This window comes from Pseudorasbora parva, chromosome 12 (assembly GCF_024679245.1).
Source record: "Pseudorasbora parva isolate DD20220531a chromosome 12, ASM2467924v1, whole genome shotgun sequence".
Classification (NCBI taxonomy): Eukaryota; Metazoa; Chordata; class Actinopteri; order Cypriniformes; family Gobionidae; genus Pseudorasbora; species Pseudorasbora parva.
The window spans coordinates 29376487-29392429 of record NC_090183.1 but is presented as its reverse complement, the minus strand read 5'-3'; the positions used below and the strand labels follow the sequence as shown (position 1 = coordinate 29392429).

General features: G+C 36.8%; 1 protein-coding gene across 2 annotated transcripts in view; it reads left to right on the top strand.

The window, feature by feature from the left end:
• The window catches only part of lepr (leptin receptor), a 59211-nt gene that overhangs the window by 1422 nt on the left and 41846 nt on the right, over positions 1 to 15943 (top strand). Inside the window, exon 1 of one of the 2 annotated variants that reach the window (XM_067459794.1) lies at positions 14998 to 15082. The exons of the other annotated variant lie outside the window; for it this stretch is intronic. The gene's annotated coding sequence lies outside the window, so the exon portion shown is untranslated. Of the gene's footprint in view, positions 1 to 14997; positions 15083 to 15943 lie in introns of those variants that run through there. 2 annotated transcript variants of the gene reach the window in all.

Below are 15943 nucleotides of genomic sequence, written 5' to 3'. Positions count from 1 at the left end.
CTCTGTTTATCATATCAGATACATTTAAGTGTGTTTAAAATTATGTTATGAAGTTCCTCTGTGCGTTCGCACAGCGCTGCTGTGACGTTCACACTGCTGAGAGTAAAGCGCTTCTGCAGAATAAAACCGAGGGTAACACAGATATGACGCGATTGACAGGCAACTCGCTATGCTGAAACGTCCCGGTCCTTAGTTAAAATAGCAATTTACAAATAGTTGGACACATTTGGGATATTGTAAGTACTCAACTGAATAAAATATATAACACTGGCCTAGTGGATTTTTTACTGCAAAAATACTACATAGTACACATTTAATGTTCAAAAGTCCTATTCTAAAAGTGCTACTGTAAAATTTTAAGTCTGATGGTGAATTAGCCTTCCAGGCTTTCTTACAAACTGACATAATGACTAAAAGCTATATAATTAGCATATAGCAACCAAAATGTAACACTTTAGTATGGGGAACACATATTCACTAATAAAGCGACACTATGTAACTTTTCCGTCCGCCTACTCAAAACAAAGGCATAGTTTGAGAACACCAAGTTGACTTTCATTGACGGGACAGTCGCCAGTACCATTTTCGCTTTTACGGTCATGAGTATGAAGTAATGCAGCTCTTTTAATCATATTAGACACATTTGAGTGTGTTTAAAATGATCTTATACTGCTTATTAATGGTTAGTAAGGTCGTTTTATGATTAGGTATTGGTAGGATTAAAGGGTTACTTCAGCGATTAGCATATGGCTTTGTATCAGAAACCCTGAAGTATATTCAAATGATTGTGCTTTCCCCCATCATATCCTCCTGAGACAAGAGATTTATGCATTTTATTTCTGAAAAAATTCCTCCAATGATGCAAATTGATGATATTTGCATCATAGGAGGAATGTTTGATCAAAGGCTAAAGACTACAGCCAGCAGAGGGAGCCATTTCCGCAAGTTTTGAACCCGCGCATGGGGGGATAAGAGATTACACTCAGAGCTCAGCTCACAGCTACAGGCACTCATTTAAACGGAGCTATGGTGAGCAATGTAAGTCTTTTAACTTCTCAAAAAAATTTCTATGAAAGTTAAGCTTGCAAAGGCATGAACTAAAACGTACCAGACTGAACCCGCGTTGTGAATGTATGCCGCGAGTGTGGTCACGATTACCTCAGCTCTCATCATGAGAGTACATCAGCTCATTTATCTCACTCCTGCAGTTAGTGCTCAGGGTTGTGATACTCGCGCGGTGACTCACTCATGATATTGAACAGACACGTTTAGTTTTTAATTGTAGTGTCTTCTCTAACTCAGTCACAGTAAACAAGTTGGTGGCTTTGGGAATGGCCTCTAAGGGCAGCGAAGCATTCTCGGAATTGTAGTCTTTCATCCCCATGAGACAAAAATACATTTTCTGTCTTTTCTCAGTCTAGAAGGCACCAAATTCAAAAATAATTTCACATGTCTACTATATTGATGACCCAGTTTAAATACAGATTCATCTTCCCAGCGCTGAAGTACCCCTTTAAGGGATGTATAACAAGGTCATGCAGAAGAAGGCATTAAAGGGTTAGTTCACCCAAAAATTAAATTTATGTAATTAATGACTCACCCTAAGTGACTCACCCTTGGTTGTTCCACACCCATAAGACCTCGTTCATCTTCGGAACACTTATTTTATATTTAGTCCGAGAGCGTATCCAAGTGTATGCACACTTTACTATCCATGTCCAAAAAGGGAATAAAAATATTATCAAAGTAGTCCATATGTGACATCAGTTAGTTAGTTAGAATCTCTTGAAGCATCGAAAATACGCTTTGGTCCAAAAATAGCAAAAACAATGACTTTTTTCAGCATTGTCTTCTCTTCCGCGTTTTGTTTTCAAACCTCAAATAAAGATTCAAATGGTCATGAATCAGCGTATTGATTCATGATTCGGATCGCGTGTCAAACTGCCAAACTTCTGAAATCACGTGACATTGGCGATCCAAAATCATGAATCAATACGCTGATTTATGACCGTTTTAATCTTTATTTGAGATTTAAAAACAAGATACGCTGTCGGATTAAATATAGAATATTTTAAACTGTGTTCCGAAGATGAACGGAGGTCTTACGGGTGTGGAACGACATTAGGGTGAGTCATTAATGACATCAATTTTATTTTTGGGTGAACTAACCCTTTAATTTGTGCTTTCTTGATATATGCACGCTAATAAGCAACTAAAGTTAATAGTGAGAATTGAACTCTAAAATAAAGTGTTACCACCAAAATATATGGTGCAGGTACCAAACCTGTGTATAAAATCTGTGTATAAAAACACTAATTGGTGGCTATATTGATCTCATTCATAGTATTTTGCACAATCTGTTTCCGCCTGACAGTAAAGTTTAGGAAAGTTAGGTTAGGTTTTGGTAAGTACCTTCATTAAAATCGCAAAGTTTCCGTATGAATCACATTGTACAAATTCAACTGTATAAAAATGTGCCACCTCGTAAAATAGTTGTGTTGTGGCATGAGATCAGGTTTAATTCTATAGGGAACGAGTGCAAGCTTGAACTGCACATTCTTAAGGCGAAAGAGTTTTCAGGATTCAAATTTTGATTAGCCTTTTCAGTACGTTGCAAGAGAATGGCTCATATGATTCTTCACTGTATTATGGCTCATATGAATCTTCACTGCATTGACACTAATGATTTCAGCACAAAAGCTGCGGACAGGGTGAACGGCCGTTAGTGCGGGAGTCGGGGTTGTTTTGTTGATGGGTCATCCAACGATTGTTCAGCAGTTCCAGGAACAGGCATGCTGTCTTATTCTAATGATCAATTAGCATTAGTGAATCAGTGCGGTGCGCTCTCGTTCCATTAAAGTGACAGTGTAATCCAGTGTTTGGCTATTTATGTGCCATTATGGCCAAGCTGACAGGTCAGGGTGGCAGGAGTATGTGCCAAGATCGGAACTCTGATTATTCTTTATGCTGATGATACATTACTTTCAAAGAGTTTTTTGTAATGTTGTCACTTACATAAATACTAGCACTGGTGTGTTTATAATGTTGATTAATCAATGTGTCAACCACTAATGTGATGCCATATGTTATGTTATGTTATGTTATGTTATGTTATGTTATGTTATGTTATGTTATGTTATGTTATGTTATGTTATGTTATGTTATGTTATGTTATGTTGTGCTTTCACACAATTAATCATTATTAATTGCATCCAAAATAAAAGTTTGTGTTTACAGTGCATAATATATTTGTGTACTGTGTATAATTATTATGTATATAAATACACACACATGCATGTATATATTTAAGAAACAATATATATTTATATATAACATATTTATATATAATATAAATTATATAAATATGTATACAGTATACATCGATCAGGCATACCCTCTCCCTAATATTTTGTTGGTCCCGCTTTTGCTGCCAAAACATCCCTGACCCATCAAGGCATGGAGTCCACTAGGCCCTTGAAGGTATGCTGTGGGATTTGGGCTTAAGATGTTAGCAGCAGATCCTTTAAGTCCTATACATTGTGAGGTGGGATCTCCATGGATCAGACTTGTTTGTTCAGCACATCCCACAGATGCTCGATTGGATTGAGATCAGGGGAACACACCTGCCGAGCTTGGTTGCGTTGTGAATATTTGCAAAGTGTTTCTGTATTTTGTTGCATTGTGAGTATTTGTAGTGCGCTTTTGTATTTGGTTGAGTTTTGAGTATTTGCAGAGAGTTTGTATTTGGTTGAATTGTGAGTATTTGCTGAGAGTTTCTGTATTTTGTTGCTTTGTGAATATTTGTAGTGCGCTTCTGTATTTGGTTGAGTTGTGAGTATTTTGCAGAGAGTTTCTGTATTTGGTTGAGTTGTGAGTATTTTGCAGAGAGTTTCTGTATTTGGTTGAGTTGTGAGTATTTGCAAAGAGTTTCTGTATTCGGCTGAGTTGTGAGTATTTGCAGAGCTTCTGTATTTGGTTGAGTTGTGAGTATTTGCAGTGAGTTTCTGTATTTGGTTGAGTTGTGAGTATTTTGCAGAGAGTTTCTGTATTTGGTTGAGTTGTGAGTATTTGCAGAGAGTTTCTGTATTTGGTTGAGTTGTGAGTATTTGCAGAGAGTTTCTGTATTTGGTTGAGTTGTGAGTATTTGCAGAGAGTTTCTGTATTTGGTTGAGTTGTTAGTATTTGCAGAGAGTTTCTGTATTTGGTTGAGTTGTGAGTATTTGCAGAGAGTTTCTGTATTCGGTTGAGTTGTGAGTATTTGCAGAGAGTTTCTGTATTTGGTTGAGTTGTGAGTATTTGCAGAGAGTTTCTGTATTTGGTTGAGTTGTGAGTATTTGCAGAGAGTTTCTGTATTTTATTGCTTTGTGAGTATTTGTAGTGCGCTTCTGTACTTGGTTGAGTTGTGAGTATTTTGCAGAGAGTTTCTGTATTTTGTTGCTTTGTGAGTATTTGTAGTGCGCTTCTGTATTTGGTTGAGTTGTGAGTATTTTGCAGAGAGTTTCTGTATTTGGTTGAGTTGTGAGTATTTGCAGAGAGTTTCTGTATTTGGTTGAGTTGTGAGTATTTGCAAAGAGTTTCTGTATTCGGTTGAGTTGTGAGTATTTGCAGAGTTTCTGTATTTGGTTGAGTTGTGAGTATTTGTAGTGCGCTTCTGTATTTGGTTGAGTTGTGAGTATTTTGCAGAGTTTCTGTATTTTGTTGCTTTGTGAGTATTTGTAGTGCGCTTCTGTATTTGGTTGAGTTGTGAGTATTTTGCAGAGAGTTTCTGTATTTGGTTGAGTTGTGAGTATTTGTAGTGCGCTTCTGTATTTGGTTGAGTTGTGAGTATTTTGCAGAGAGTTTCTGTATTTTGTTGCTTTGTGAGTATTTGTAGTGCGCTTCTGTATTTGGTTGAGTTGTGAGTATTTTGCAGAGAGTTTCTGTATTTTGTTGCTTTGTGAGTATTTGTAGTGCGCCTCTGTATTTGGTTGAGTTGTGAGTATTTTGCAGAGAGTTTCTGTATTTGGTTGAGTTGTGAGTATTTTGCAGAGAGTTTCTGTATTTGGTTGAGTTGTGAGTATTTTGCAGAGAGTTTCTGTATTTGGTTGAGTTGTGAGTATTTGCAGAGGGTTTCTGTATTTGGTTGAGTTGTGAGTATTTGCAGAGTTTCTGTATTTGGTTGAGTTGTGAGTATTTGCAAAGAGTGTCTGTATTTGGTTGAGTTGTGAGTATTTGCAGAGTTTCTGTATTTGGTTGATTTGTGAGTATTTGCAGAGAGTTTCTGTATTTGGTTGAGTTGTGAGTATTTGCAGAGAGTTTCTGTATTTTGTTGCTTTGTGAGTATTTGTAGTGCGCTTCTGTATTTGGTTGAGTTGTGAGTATTTTGCAGAGAGTTTCTGTATTTTGTTGCTTTGTGAGTATTTGTAGTGCACTTCTGTATTTGGTTGACTTGTGAGTATTTGCAGAGTTTCTGTATTTGGTTGAGTTGTGAGTATTTGCAGAGAGTTTCTGTATTTGGTTGAGTTGTGAGTATTTGCAGAGAGTTTCTGTATTTGGTTGAGTTGTGAGTATTTGCAGAGTTTCTGTATTCGGTTGAGTTGTGAGTATTTGCAGAGTTTTTGTATTCGGTTGAGTTGTGAGTTTCTGTATTTGGTTGAGTTGTGAGTATTTGCAGAGAGTTTCTGTATTCGGTTGAGTTGTGAGTATTTGCAGAGAGTTTCTGTATTTTGTTGAGTTGTGAGTATTTGCAGAGGGTTTCTGTATTTGGTTGAGTTGTGAGTATTTGCAGAGAGTTTCTGTATTCGGTTGAGTTGTGAGTATTTGCAGAGTTTCTGTATTTGGTTGAGTTGTGAGTATTTGCAAAGAGTGTCTGTATTTGGTTGAGTTGTGAGTATTTGCAGAGTTTCTGTATTTGGTTGATTTGTGAGTTTTTGCAGAGAGTTTCTGTATTTGGTTGAGTTGTGAGTATTTGCAGAGAGTTTCTGTATTTGGTTGAGTTGTGAGTATTTGCAGAGTTTCTGTATTCGGTTGAGTTGTGAGTATTTGCAGAGTTTTTGTATTCGGTTGAGTTGTGAGTTTCTGTATTTGGTTGAGTTGTGAGTATTTGCAGAGAGTTTCTGTATTTGGTTGAGTTGTGAGTATTTTGCAGAGAGTTTCTGTATTTTGTTGCTTTGTGAGTATTTGTAGTGCGCTTCTGTATTTGGTTGAGTTGTGAGTATTTTGCAGAGAGTTTCTGTATTTGGTTGAGTTGTGAGTATTTTGCAGAGAGTTTCTGTATTTGGTTGAGTTGTGAGTATTTTGCAGAGAGTTTCTGTATTTGGTTAAGTTGTGAGTATTTGCAGAGAGTTTCTGTATTTGGTTGAGTTGTGAGTATTTGCAGAGAGTTTCTGTATTTGGTTGAGTTGTTAGTATTTGCAGAGTTTCTGTATTTGGTTGAGTTGTGAGTATTTGCAGAGACTTTCTGTATTTGTTTGAGTTGTGAGTATTTGCAGAGAGTTTCTGTATTTGGTTGAGATGTGAGTATTTGCAGAGAGTTTCTGTATTTGGTTGAGTTGTGAGTATTTGCAGAGAGTTTCTGTATTCGGTTGAGTTGTGAGTATTTGCAGAGAGTTTCTGTATTCGGTTGAGTTGTGAGTATTTGCAGAGAGTTTCTGTATGTGGTTGCATTGTGAATTTCTGTTTTTATTTGGTTGTGTTGTGAGTATTTTCAGTGCATTTCTGTATTTACTTGGTTGCATTGTGAGTATTTTCAGCGTGTTTCTATTTTTGGCTAAGGTGTGAGTCTTTTCAGAGTGTTTTTAGTATTTATTTGGTTGCGTTGTATTTGCAGTACGTTTCTGCATTTGGTTGTGTTATGAGCATTTAGCGGAATCTCCAACTGAATAACTGTGATTAACCGCTTGGAAGAAAAATATTGTATATTTTGAGAATAAAATGTTTGCTCCAATTTGAAATCTACCTACCCCAATAATTTGGAAAAACTGCTTTAAAAAAATACTTTTCATAAATGAAAGATTTAAAATACTGACTTTTGTTTAATTCAAGTCAATTAATTTACACCATAACAAGAGAAAAGTGCTGTTTTGACAGTTATATGCAAATCATAAAGACCCAAACCTTATTTTTAATGCGTTCTCAAGTCAAACTATATGTCAGTAGTTGGGCTTCTGTTTTGGCTCTGGTTAAATATACAGCTGGGAAAGTTTGTATGATGGATGTGATATAATACATTACTGCTCAGTTTTCTGCCAGCAAGATGTCACTTATGAAAACCACTTTGTTTTTGTATAATCAGGCCACCCCTATGACACCGAACTCTGTTGCAATAGTTAATTCAGAAGACAGGAAACCATTCGTGCTTTGCATCATGCAACCCTGTGTGAAGGTCATTGTTTGTCTTGCTTATTAAAATATGATCTGAACTTTGTTTCATTCCACAAAAATAAAATTAAATAACAAATGGAAAAAGGAAAAATAATTGTTGAACTTTATGTGGGCAAAATGACCACAGTGTGAGACATTGTTGAGCTCTCTTCTGAAACAGAGGCACTGGTGAGATTATGGGTCCTATTTAATTGTTTGAGAAAAAAAAAAAAAAATCATGTGATTTATCTTGACTCTTGTTAGCAAGGTTTGAGGACAGGAACACAAAGAAGATGATGAAGTTCAGTATTATTTACAGTAATAAGCTTCATAGATACATCCAAATGCAATAAACACAAATGCTAACGTAATGACCGGACAAATGACAACTGAAACAGAATTACATACGCATGAAAATGGGTTGAACACAGCTGAAACAAATGACAAATCATATGAGTGTCCAATGATAACTGCAACTGGAACAAGGGAACACAAGAACTATACTGAATACAAACTAAAATTCCATGAAAGTGGAATTTTCAGGCAATTACAGAGGCTGCTGTGATTTTTAGGCAATTACATTTACAAAATGACATTTAAAGAACTTTTATTACGTTTACATTTACTTTTTGGGTTTTTAAATACATTGAATTTCCCCTTTTTTTTCTTTGCTATGGCAGCTCTCTTTTTTATTTTGGTACGAAATCTGGCAAACTATAAATGGAATGTTATTGTTTTAGAAAGTATACTTCACACAATGTACAGAAATTGTATTTAACTTAAATTAATTTAATCTCTCATTATTCACTTAATGTTGAATTATTGAATTGAACGATCTGAATTTACAAAATTGTCATCTGAATACATTTTGTAGCCTAGAAATGTTAAAATTGCAGCCAATGAACACTTGATGTGGTAAATGTGAAGTTTTAGTCACGCCCTATACCTGTTTGATAAAGTTACCGTTTTGTGTGCTGCCATTTACTCACTAATGAAGGTTTGTTTATGCCACTATTTTGAAAGTTTTTTACATCCTTACCATTTTGTCCCAACTTTCGTTGGCTGTGGGTGAAATAAACTGTGTTGCATCAAACCTGTTTGTTCCTGAGTGCTTATCCTCAGTCTTTATTACTTCAGTACATCTGAATGTCTCAGAGACGACACAATAAAGAGGACTGACGCAGTATGTGTGGTATTATGAGTATAGATGGTAGCTGGGGGAACAGAGGTGGAGAGGGAAATTTGGAAGGCATGTGGGTTCATGTTAAGGTTAAACAGGGACATTGCTGTGATTTGGCCTCTGATTTTACATGTTTGAAATTCACACACAGGGCAAGATGTTCTGTTTTAAACACTGTAATGTACAATGTATGTTAAAGTAAAAACAAAAAAATTACAACTTAGAAACCATGCATGTTGTGAAGAATCTTGTTTCTCCCAATAGCCTTTTTGTTGCCAAATATCTGCCTATATATAGGATTTATTTATGATAGGATTTATTTATTTCTCTATAGAGAAATGTAATTAAAAAAAAAAACATTTAATCGACCCTGGTTAAATCTACCCTGAGAAATATTTAATCAAGTCAAATGTGACAGCTCCAGGCTTACTTAACTCTGAAAAAATACCAAAACATGCTAACGTTCTATAAAAACTAATAAATAAGCTAACTTTATGTGAGAGGGTTTCATCTGTTTTTGGAAGAAAGGGGAAGGTAGTGAATGGAAATGCAATTGGTTGTGTTCTGTTATAATCACCTCCTCAGCAGTTTTAAGTTTCACTTTCTCTGAATTGTTTTCTTTTCCCTTACGTTTTGGCATATAAAACACAGTTAAATTTGTTCACTTCTGGGAAATGAACATCTTTGGCTAAAGTTAGCCAGCTGGCGTATACATTGGTCAACCATGTGACATGACTTTATGAGTATGACTTTATAATTTCATGCAGACTACAGCTAACCCTAATACTGAGTTGATTTCCTGCTCGCACTTATTGCAAAACATATGGAAGTTTAAATGGAAGTCATTGAACTTTCAGATTAGCACAAAATCATAACACAGACTTTAGAAAAATCATAAATAAATCCAGAGCTCAAATGTTTTCATCAAATCCATATGCAGAGTAGAACTCTAGACTGACAAATGCACTTTTTACAAAAAGTGCCCTTAATCATTAGGACATAAGCGGGGTGATTAACCTTTAGGCTAGAGGTAATTTCCTTTTGTTGAGAAGTTAACATTATTTATTCTGTCTCCCATGGTGCTTAAACCAAATCCAGTTATTGATCTGTTGACATGCATTTTGTTTTCCTATATCTGGAAAGGAAAGTCCGGTTTGCATAACTTTACAGACCAGCCAGGCTGAAGACAACATAGAAGAGTTCACAAAAGAAAACGTTATTTTTTTATTCATTAAAGGGATTATGCAAATCAGACAAATTGTAAATACACCCGAAATTGTCCTGAACTTTTATGGAAATAGGTGCAATCCTTATAGAATAGAGGTGCCTTCACACTGAAAGTCATGAAGTCACAGTTCTATTCCATTATATTTTGCTCATAATTAAAAAACATTGAAGACATTGTGCCGAAATATAAAGTGGCACAACTGTTTAATGAAATCTCCCCACAGCAATTTAGCATCTCAATGTGACTAGTCAGAGTCCTCACACAGATATTCATTCATACTGAACCCTTCAAGCAACATGGCATGGGCTCAACAACAATAAGGTGGGAACATATAGACCTTTCACAGACAGAAAAAGGGCCTATGATTTCAGAGGAAAGAAATGATTGCCCATGATTAGCACCTTTGCAGACATGAAAGGAAGAAATTATCATGTATTACATAGTTATTTGTCATTTGGCAGAAGTTTCTATTCCAATGTGGCCTATGGTACAGCAACTGCCCCCTAAAGCAACCCATAAAGTGCCTTGCTCGAGGACATAATAACATGGTAAAAGAGCTACTAACAGGCTTTGCATTCGGTATTGGATTATCAGTTCATGCTAAATATACAGTTCCCTATAAGTCAGTCACGTTCAGCGTTATGTTGACAGTATGGGATCTCACTTGAGCCCAACCTGAGCCCAATCACATTCAAGTGGTAACAAAACAAGCCAATGGATATTGGTGACTGAGGGAAGCCACTCCCCCAGACATATACGTATATATAATTTAAAGGCATCATAAAGAAGGTGGTAATGAAGGCATGTGATTGTTTTTGTTGAGAGAATCCTATGTATTACTATTTCTTTTTATTATTGTACTTGTTGTATTTTAATATGTTGTCAGACTGTATGGCTGCTACCTTGGCCAGGTCTCTCTTATAAAAGAGATTTTAATCTCAATGAGACTTCCTGGTAAAATAAAGGTAAATAAAAAATAAATAAAATATACGCTTGCATGCAACTCATTGAACATTTTGCTTTAGAGCAGAGCAGTTGATCTTCAGGGCTCTGCCAATGGCCTTCGAGAAACTGAAAAAGAAAAGGAGATGCTCTGCGGTGTGTGTCGCAGTAACAGCAAACGTGCACTGTTATAGGGATAGTTCACTATAAAGTAAAATATCTAGCTGCAGGAGGACCGCCTTCTGCACCAAAGAACCGCCTCATATTACCAAAAAAATAAAATAAAAACGCAACTAGCTCTACAATTTGAACTGGGAGAGGCATTTTCTTCTTTTTATTTTATTGGGGGTTGGCACACTAACTTAAAAGGTGCATTACTGCCATCCACTGGACTGGAGGGTGGCGAGAGGCATTACACTTTCTTTGTAAGTTGAATGTAGAAGGTGGTCTGCCGTAAGCTATTTTACTTTTTAACATGTTAAATATGGATATTTTTCTTACAAAAACTGAAAGATTAGCTTCGGAAGGCTTTATTAACCCTCCAGAGCCGTGTGGATTACTTTTATAATGGATGGATGCACTTTTTTTGGCTTCACATTTTGACCTGCCATTGACTGCCATTATAATGCTTGGATTAGCCAGGATATTTATTAATATAAAGAAGAATGTCAGTTACACCTAGAATGGCTTGAGGGTGAGTCAATTATGAGATCATTTTAATTTTGGGGTGAATTTTTAGTGCAGCTATCATGAGTGCTTCAACAAACAAAATAGCAGTTTCCTTAAAAAAGCAAGCGCAGGTTATATTGTGTCTTTTTAAAGATGAAATTCCACTCTTGTGTTTCTGCAGTTTTGTAAGTACGCATCTGCTTACATATGAGCTATATCCCTATATTCAGGAGCTTAATCCTTTGACGAACACAGACTTCAGAGGCTGCATCCTTCGGAGGCCATGAAGGTCAGACTAATTGTTAAATGGCCTACGGGGGGCGGTTCTTGTTGCCTAGCAACTGTGATAGCTGCCCTTGACGTGTGGCAGTAAGGTTTGTACTGGACTTTTTTGAGTTATATTAATACTTACATTTAAAGTTGTAATTCATCCATTTCTCTCACAAAAATCCTGTCGTCACCGGTGCTCAATGCATTCTGGGAAAATATAGGCCTCATTTGTAGAGCCTTTAAATTGGGAAAGCCTTTGTCGCGCCACGGCTTTCGAATACGGCCTTCGAAGGATGCAACCTCTGAATTGGGACACAGCTGCTACCGCTTGTATCTGCTTCTTCTCCTGTGTTTTGATCAGGACATTCATAGCGCCCCCTTACGTGTAACAGTGAAAACATTGGTTGTGATGAAAAGGTTGAAACTAATTACAAAGACACTTAAAACACTTCAGAATCATTTTCCTAGTTTGTGTGTGTGTTGATTTGTGCCGATCAGGCAGAGGCTGCTGTGAGTCAGCTCATTAGAGTGGGTTAATTGAAATGGTGACTTAGGGCTCAAATATGTGTCAGTTTGTCTGGGACCAACAGCTTCATACTAAGAATTAAACATCTAAATCTGTTACTGACCTTTTCAGTGCTTGCAAATCACGCACTGCATTGACAAGAAAGAGAGGTGAGGTTCAAAGGGTTTAAATTGGTTTCACAGATAGGCTAATGTGTCCTGTTTTTGAGAAGATTGATAGCAAACACTGAAAATAGAATATTTATAACATTAAAAACAAGATATAAAGTATAATTTCTCAGATTGTCATTATTATATTCCACTATTATCCTCCTGCTATCAATTTGTCTTCCTTGCTTTTCAGTCTTGTTATTGTGATCTAGGATCACATCACACATTTTACTGTAAGTGTTACTGTTTTCATCAGATGTAATATTGCTAACATTTTGTTCACCACGGCATGCACTTGATGTTTGCAACCTTGTTACGGTAGCTATGCTTCTCATTATTTAGTCCATGAATCTTACAAAAAAAGAAGGCAATTGTGAATGGTGCCTGGTCATTGGTTACGAAAGGAAAGATCATCTGACTGTAAATCTCCTTTTGTCTTCCACATGCTGTAAAATTCACCCTTCCCCAATGCTTTGTTTCTTCCCAAGAACAAATTTTTGTCGGAGGCTGTTGTGTTTAAATTGGCTTTAACTTCCAATCATATATCACTGCAACACCTATGTTGGTGGTATTTTGGAATAAGGCATTTGACCACCTTTATTTCCAAAATGAGTGTGTGAGCAAACCTCTGAATATTTTATTACTACCACACGTGCCAGTTCTCTTAAGAACATGACATAGAGAGTGCATGAGGTTGACGTGCAAGCTCTCTTGAGAACATGATGTGAGCGCATGAGGTTAACCCTCCTGATGTTGAGAAATTCACATCCTAACTAAAGGAATGTGACGTCATCCACATCTTAACTAAAGGAATTTGAACAGGTGAAGTGAATAACACTGATTTTCTATTCATCACAACACCTTTTAGAGCATGGGATATATTAGGCAGCAAGTGGATATTTTGTCCTTAAAGTTGATGTGTTAGAAGCAGGAAAAATGAGCATGCGTAGGCATTTGAACAAGTTTGACATTGGCCAAATTGTGGTGGCTAGACAACTGGTGAACCGGTGATAGGGTCATGGGTGGCCAAGGCTCACTGATGCACGTGGGGAGCAAAGGCTGGCACCTGTGGTCTGATCAAACAGACAAGCTACTGTAGCTCAAATTGCTGAAGAAGTTAATGCTGGTTCTGATAGAAAGGTGTCAGAATACACAGTGCATCTCAGTTTGTTGTGTATGTTGCTGCATAGTCGTAGACCAGTCAGAGTGCTCGGTGCTGACCCTGTCCCCCGCAGAAAGCACAAACAGTGGGCATGTGAGCACGGAGCAATGGAAGAAGGTGGCCTGGTCACGCTTTCTTTTACATCATGGTTTAATGCTTTCTGCTTGGTCAATGTTCTTCAGGGAAACTTGAAGGATCTGCTGCTAAAATCTTTATGCCAGATATCACAGCACACGGGGACTAACACATTATACTTTCCAAGATTCGCTGCATTTCAAATACTTAAAAATTAGCGGTTTCTAGGAAAAATACAGATTTTGCAGATTGTCCATTGAACATACACTTTAGATATTAGGTCATTGCTTATTCTTTTATTTTATAAATATTGCTAAATCAGACATACTACTCATTTTACTTTCACAGGAAGTATGCATATTCAGACACAATACTTGCAAAGGTTAAAAAAAAAATCATGAAAATGGCATAGAAAATGAGTTAAGAGTTTATTTTATTTTATTTTTGCAGTTACCCCTTTGGTTGGATAATTGCTTCTGCCACATTTTCAGTGCTTTGATTTGACAGATGCAGTATATACGGGCAACAATGAATGTAAACAAATGACACTTTCCTAGACTCTTGCCTTTTCAAAGACTTGCATATAAAAATGATAGTTCTTTTATTGTTTTTTGATGCTTTCACCTCATAACTATTGCATATATAAGTGCAGCAGTATAATATGCATTGTAATGCAGTATTGAAGGCCATGTTGTGACTCATTTGAAATATCTCCCTTGGTGATTCTCCCAGGCGCTAGTGATTTAACCACAACTGAACTCATGCTATGCATGACTAGTTTTATTCTTCTGGGTCAGGCCTGAGCAGAAGGAGAGCATCAGCCCCCCTGCTGTCAAAGAACACCTACACTATGCTGAGATTCATACAAACCATTGGCAGCCCACATGCAAACGTATAGCACACACAAACGCATTTGCTCTACTATCACTGCTTACTGCGGCAAGATACCTTGGAGAGCCTGTAGGGAGAACAAAATTAATCCTTTGAAAGTTTTAAATGAACAAGCATCTTATTGCATCTAATGTTATTGCATCTTATTACATCTGCTGACTCAATTAACTGAGAACTAACTCTTTGTTGACATCTCCGATTCATAATGAACTAAAAGGCTGAATGTGCTGAAGCTTATAGATAGAGCATGTGAAGTGAACTAATGATTTGACTTATAGGGCAAAAGTTATAAATGGAACAATAGAAATGTTACAAATAAATGTAATTAAAGTTCCCCTATTATGGTTTTTGCAATATTCCCTTCTATGCAGTGTTTAATATAGCTGTTTGTGAAAGTGCACAATATATAAAGTTATTGTCTCCCAAAAGAAAGAACTGACTCAGAACTGCCTAAACGAGTCATCTGTAATTCGAATCCCAATGTGCTGTGGTTCTACGTCACTATAGACATTACATTTCTACTTTGTCCGCCTGCGACCAACTTAACCCACCCACAAACGTCATTTTACTGACAACAGTTTCTCAAATCTCAGAGTTCAATGTGGGATTAAGTTTATTTGGACCAGATTGCTCTTCAGAATCACAACCTGTAAGTATGAATAATTATTAATGGATATACCAGGTGTTCAAAATACACAGTTTTGTGTTTTATACTGTCCAAGTTTCCAGCTGACCAGCTAACTCATGTTATTACTGTCTTACTGAAATACTTCTTCTAATCAGTCCATCAGGTCCACTATTACCTAAAACTGTCCATTAATGCAGATTATCTATCATTCTTACCAATTTGAGTAAAGATAAAGTATGGAGCAAGATTTGTTTTGTTCCAAATTTTATTGTTACATCAGTCATTCAAGTTAGTGCTCGGGTATTGATACAGTTCCCGCATGTGCACCGTTATAAATTAGAAATATACACATTGGTTTGTTGATGGACATACACTTGTTAATGCTGATGGTGAGGAATACCAGTTGCAACATCTCATAGTGTACCTGAATGAGTAGTGTATTACTCAGAAATGCCCTGCTTAAGTGCTTACGATGGAGGTTGGGGTTGAATAACTAGTTCTTTCAATATTTCATCATCAGACTCGCGGTCGGATTGATATGGTAAAATCTACGTCATCGTCACTGTCTTTTACAATCGCTGAGCATTTGGGGGAAGCCTCCAGAGCTGAAGCACAGTCATGGTAATAGCCATTTAGCTTCTGACAAGCGCTGTAAGAGGTAGACCAATCACACCTGAGCCGTCTAGGTTTCGTGGGGATCTGCATTTTTTGCCGCAGTTCCCCTAATAAAATTCAATTTCCTAGGGCTATATATGAAATTATTGGGGTCACTTCAACCCGCGTACATGAAAAACAGCCTACGCAACAGTGTTAAAATAGCCCAATTCCACAGGAAAACCGGAGATGTGGCAACATTGATAATAGAGGCACTTTAAATAAGTT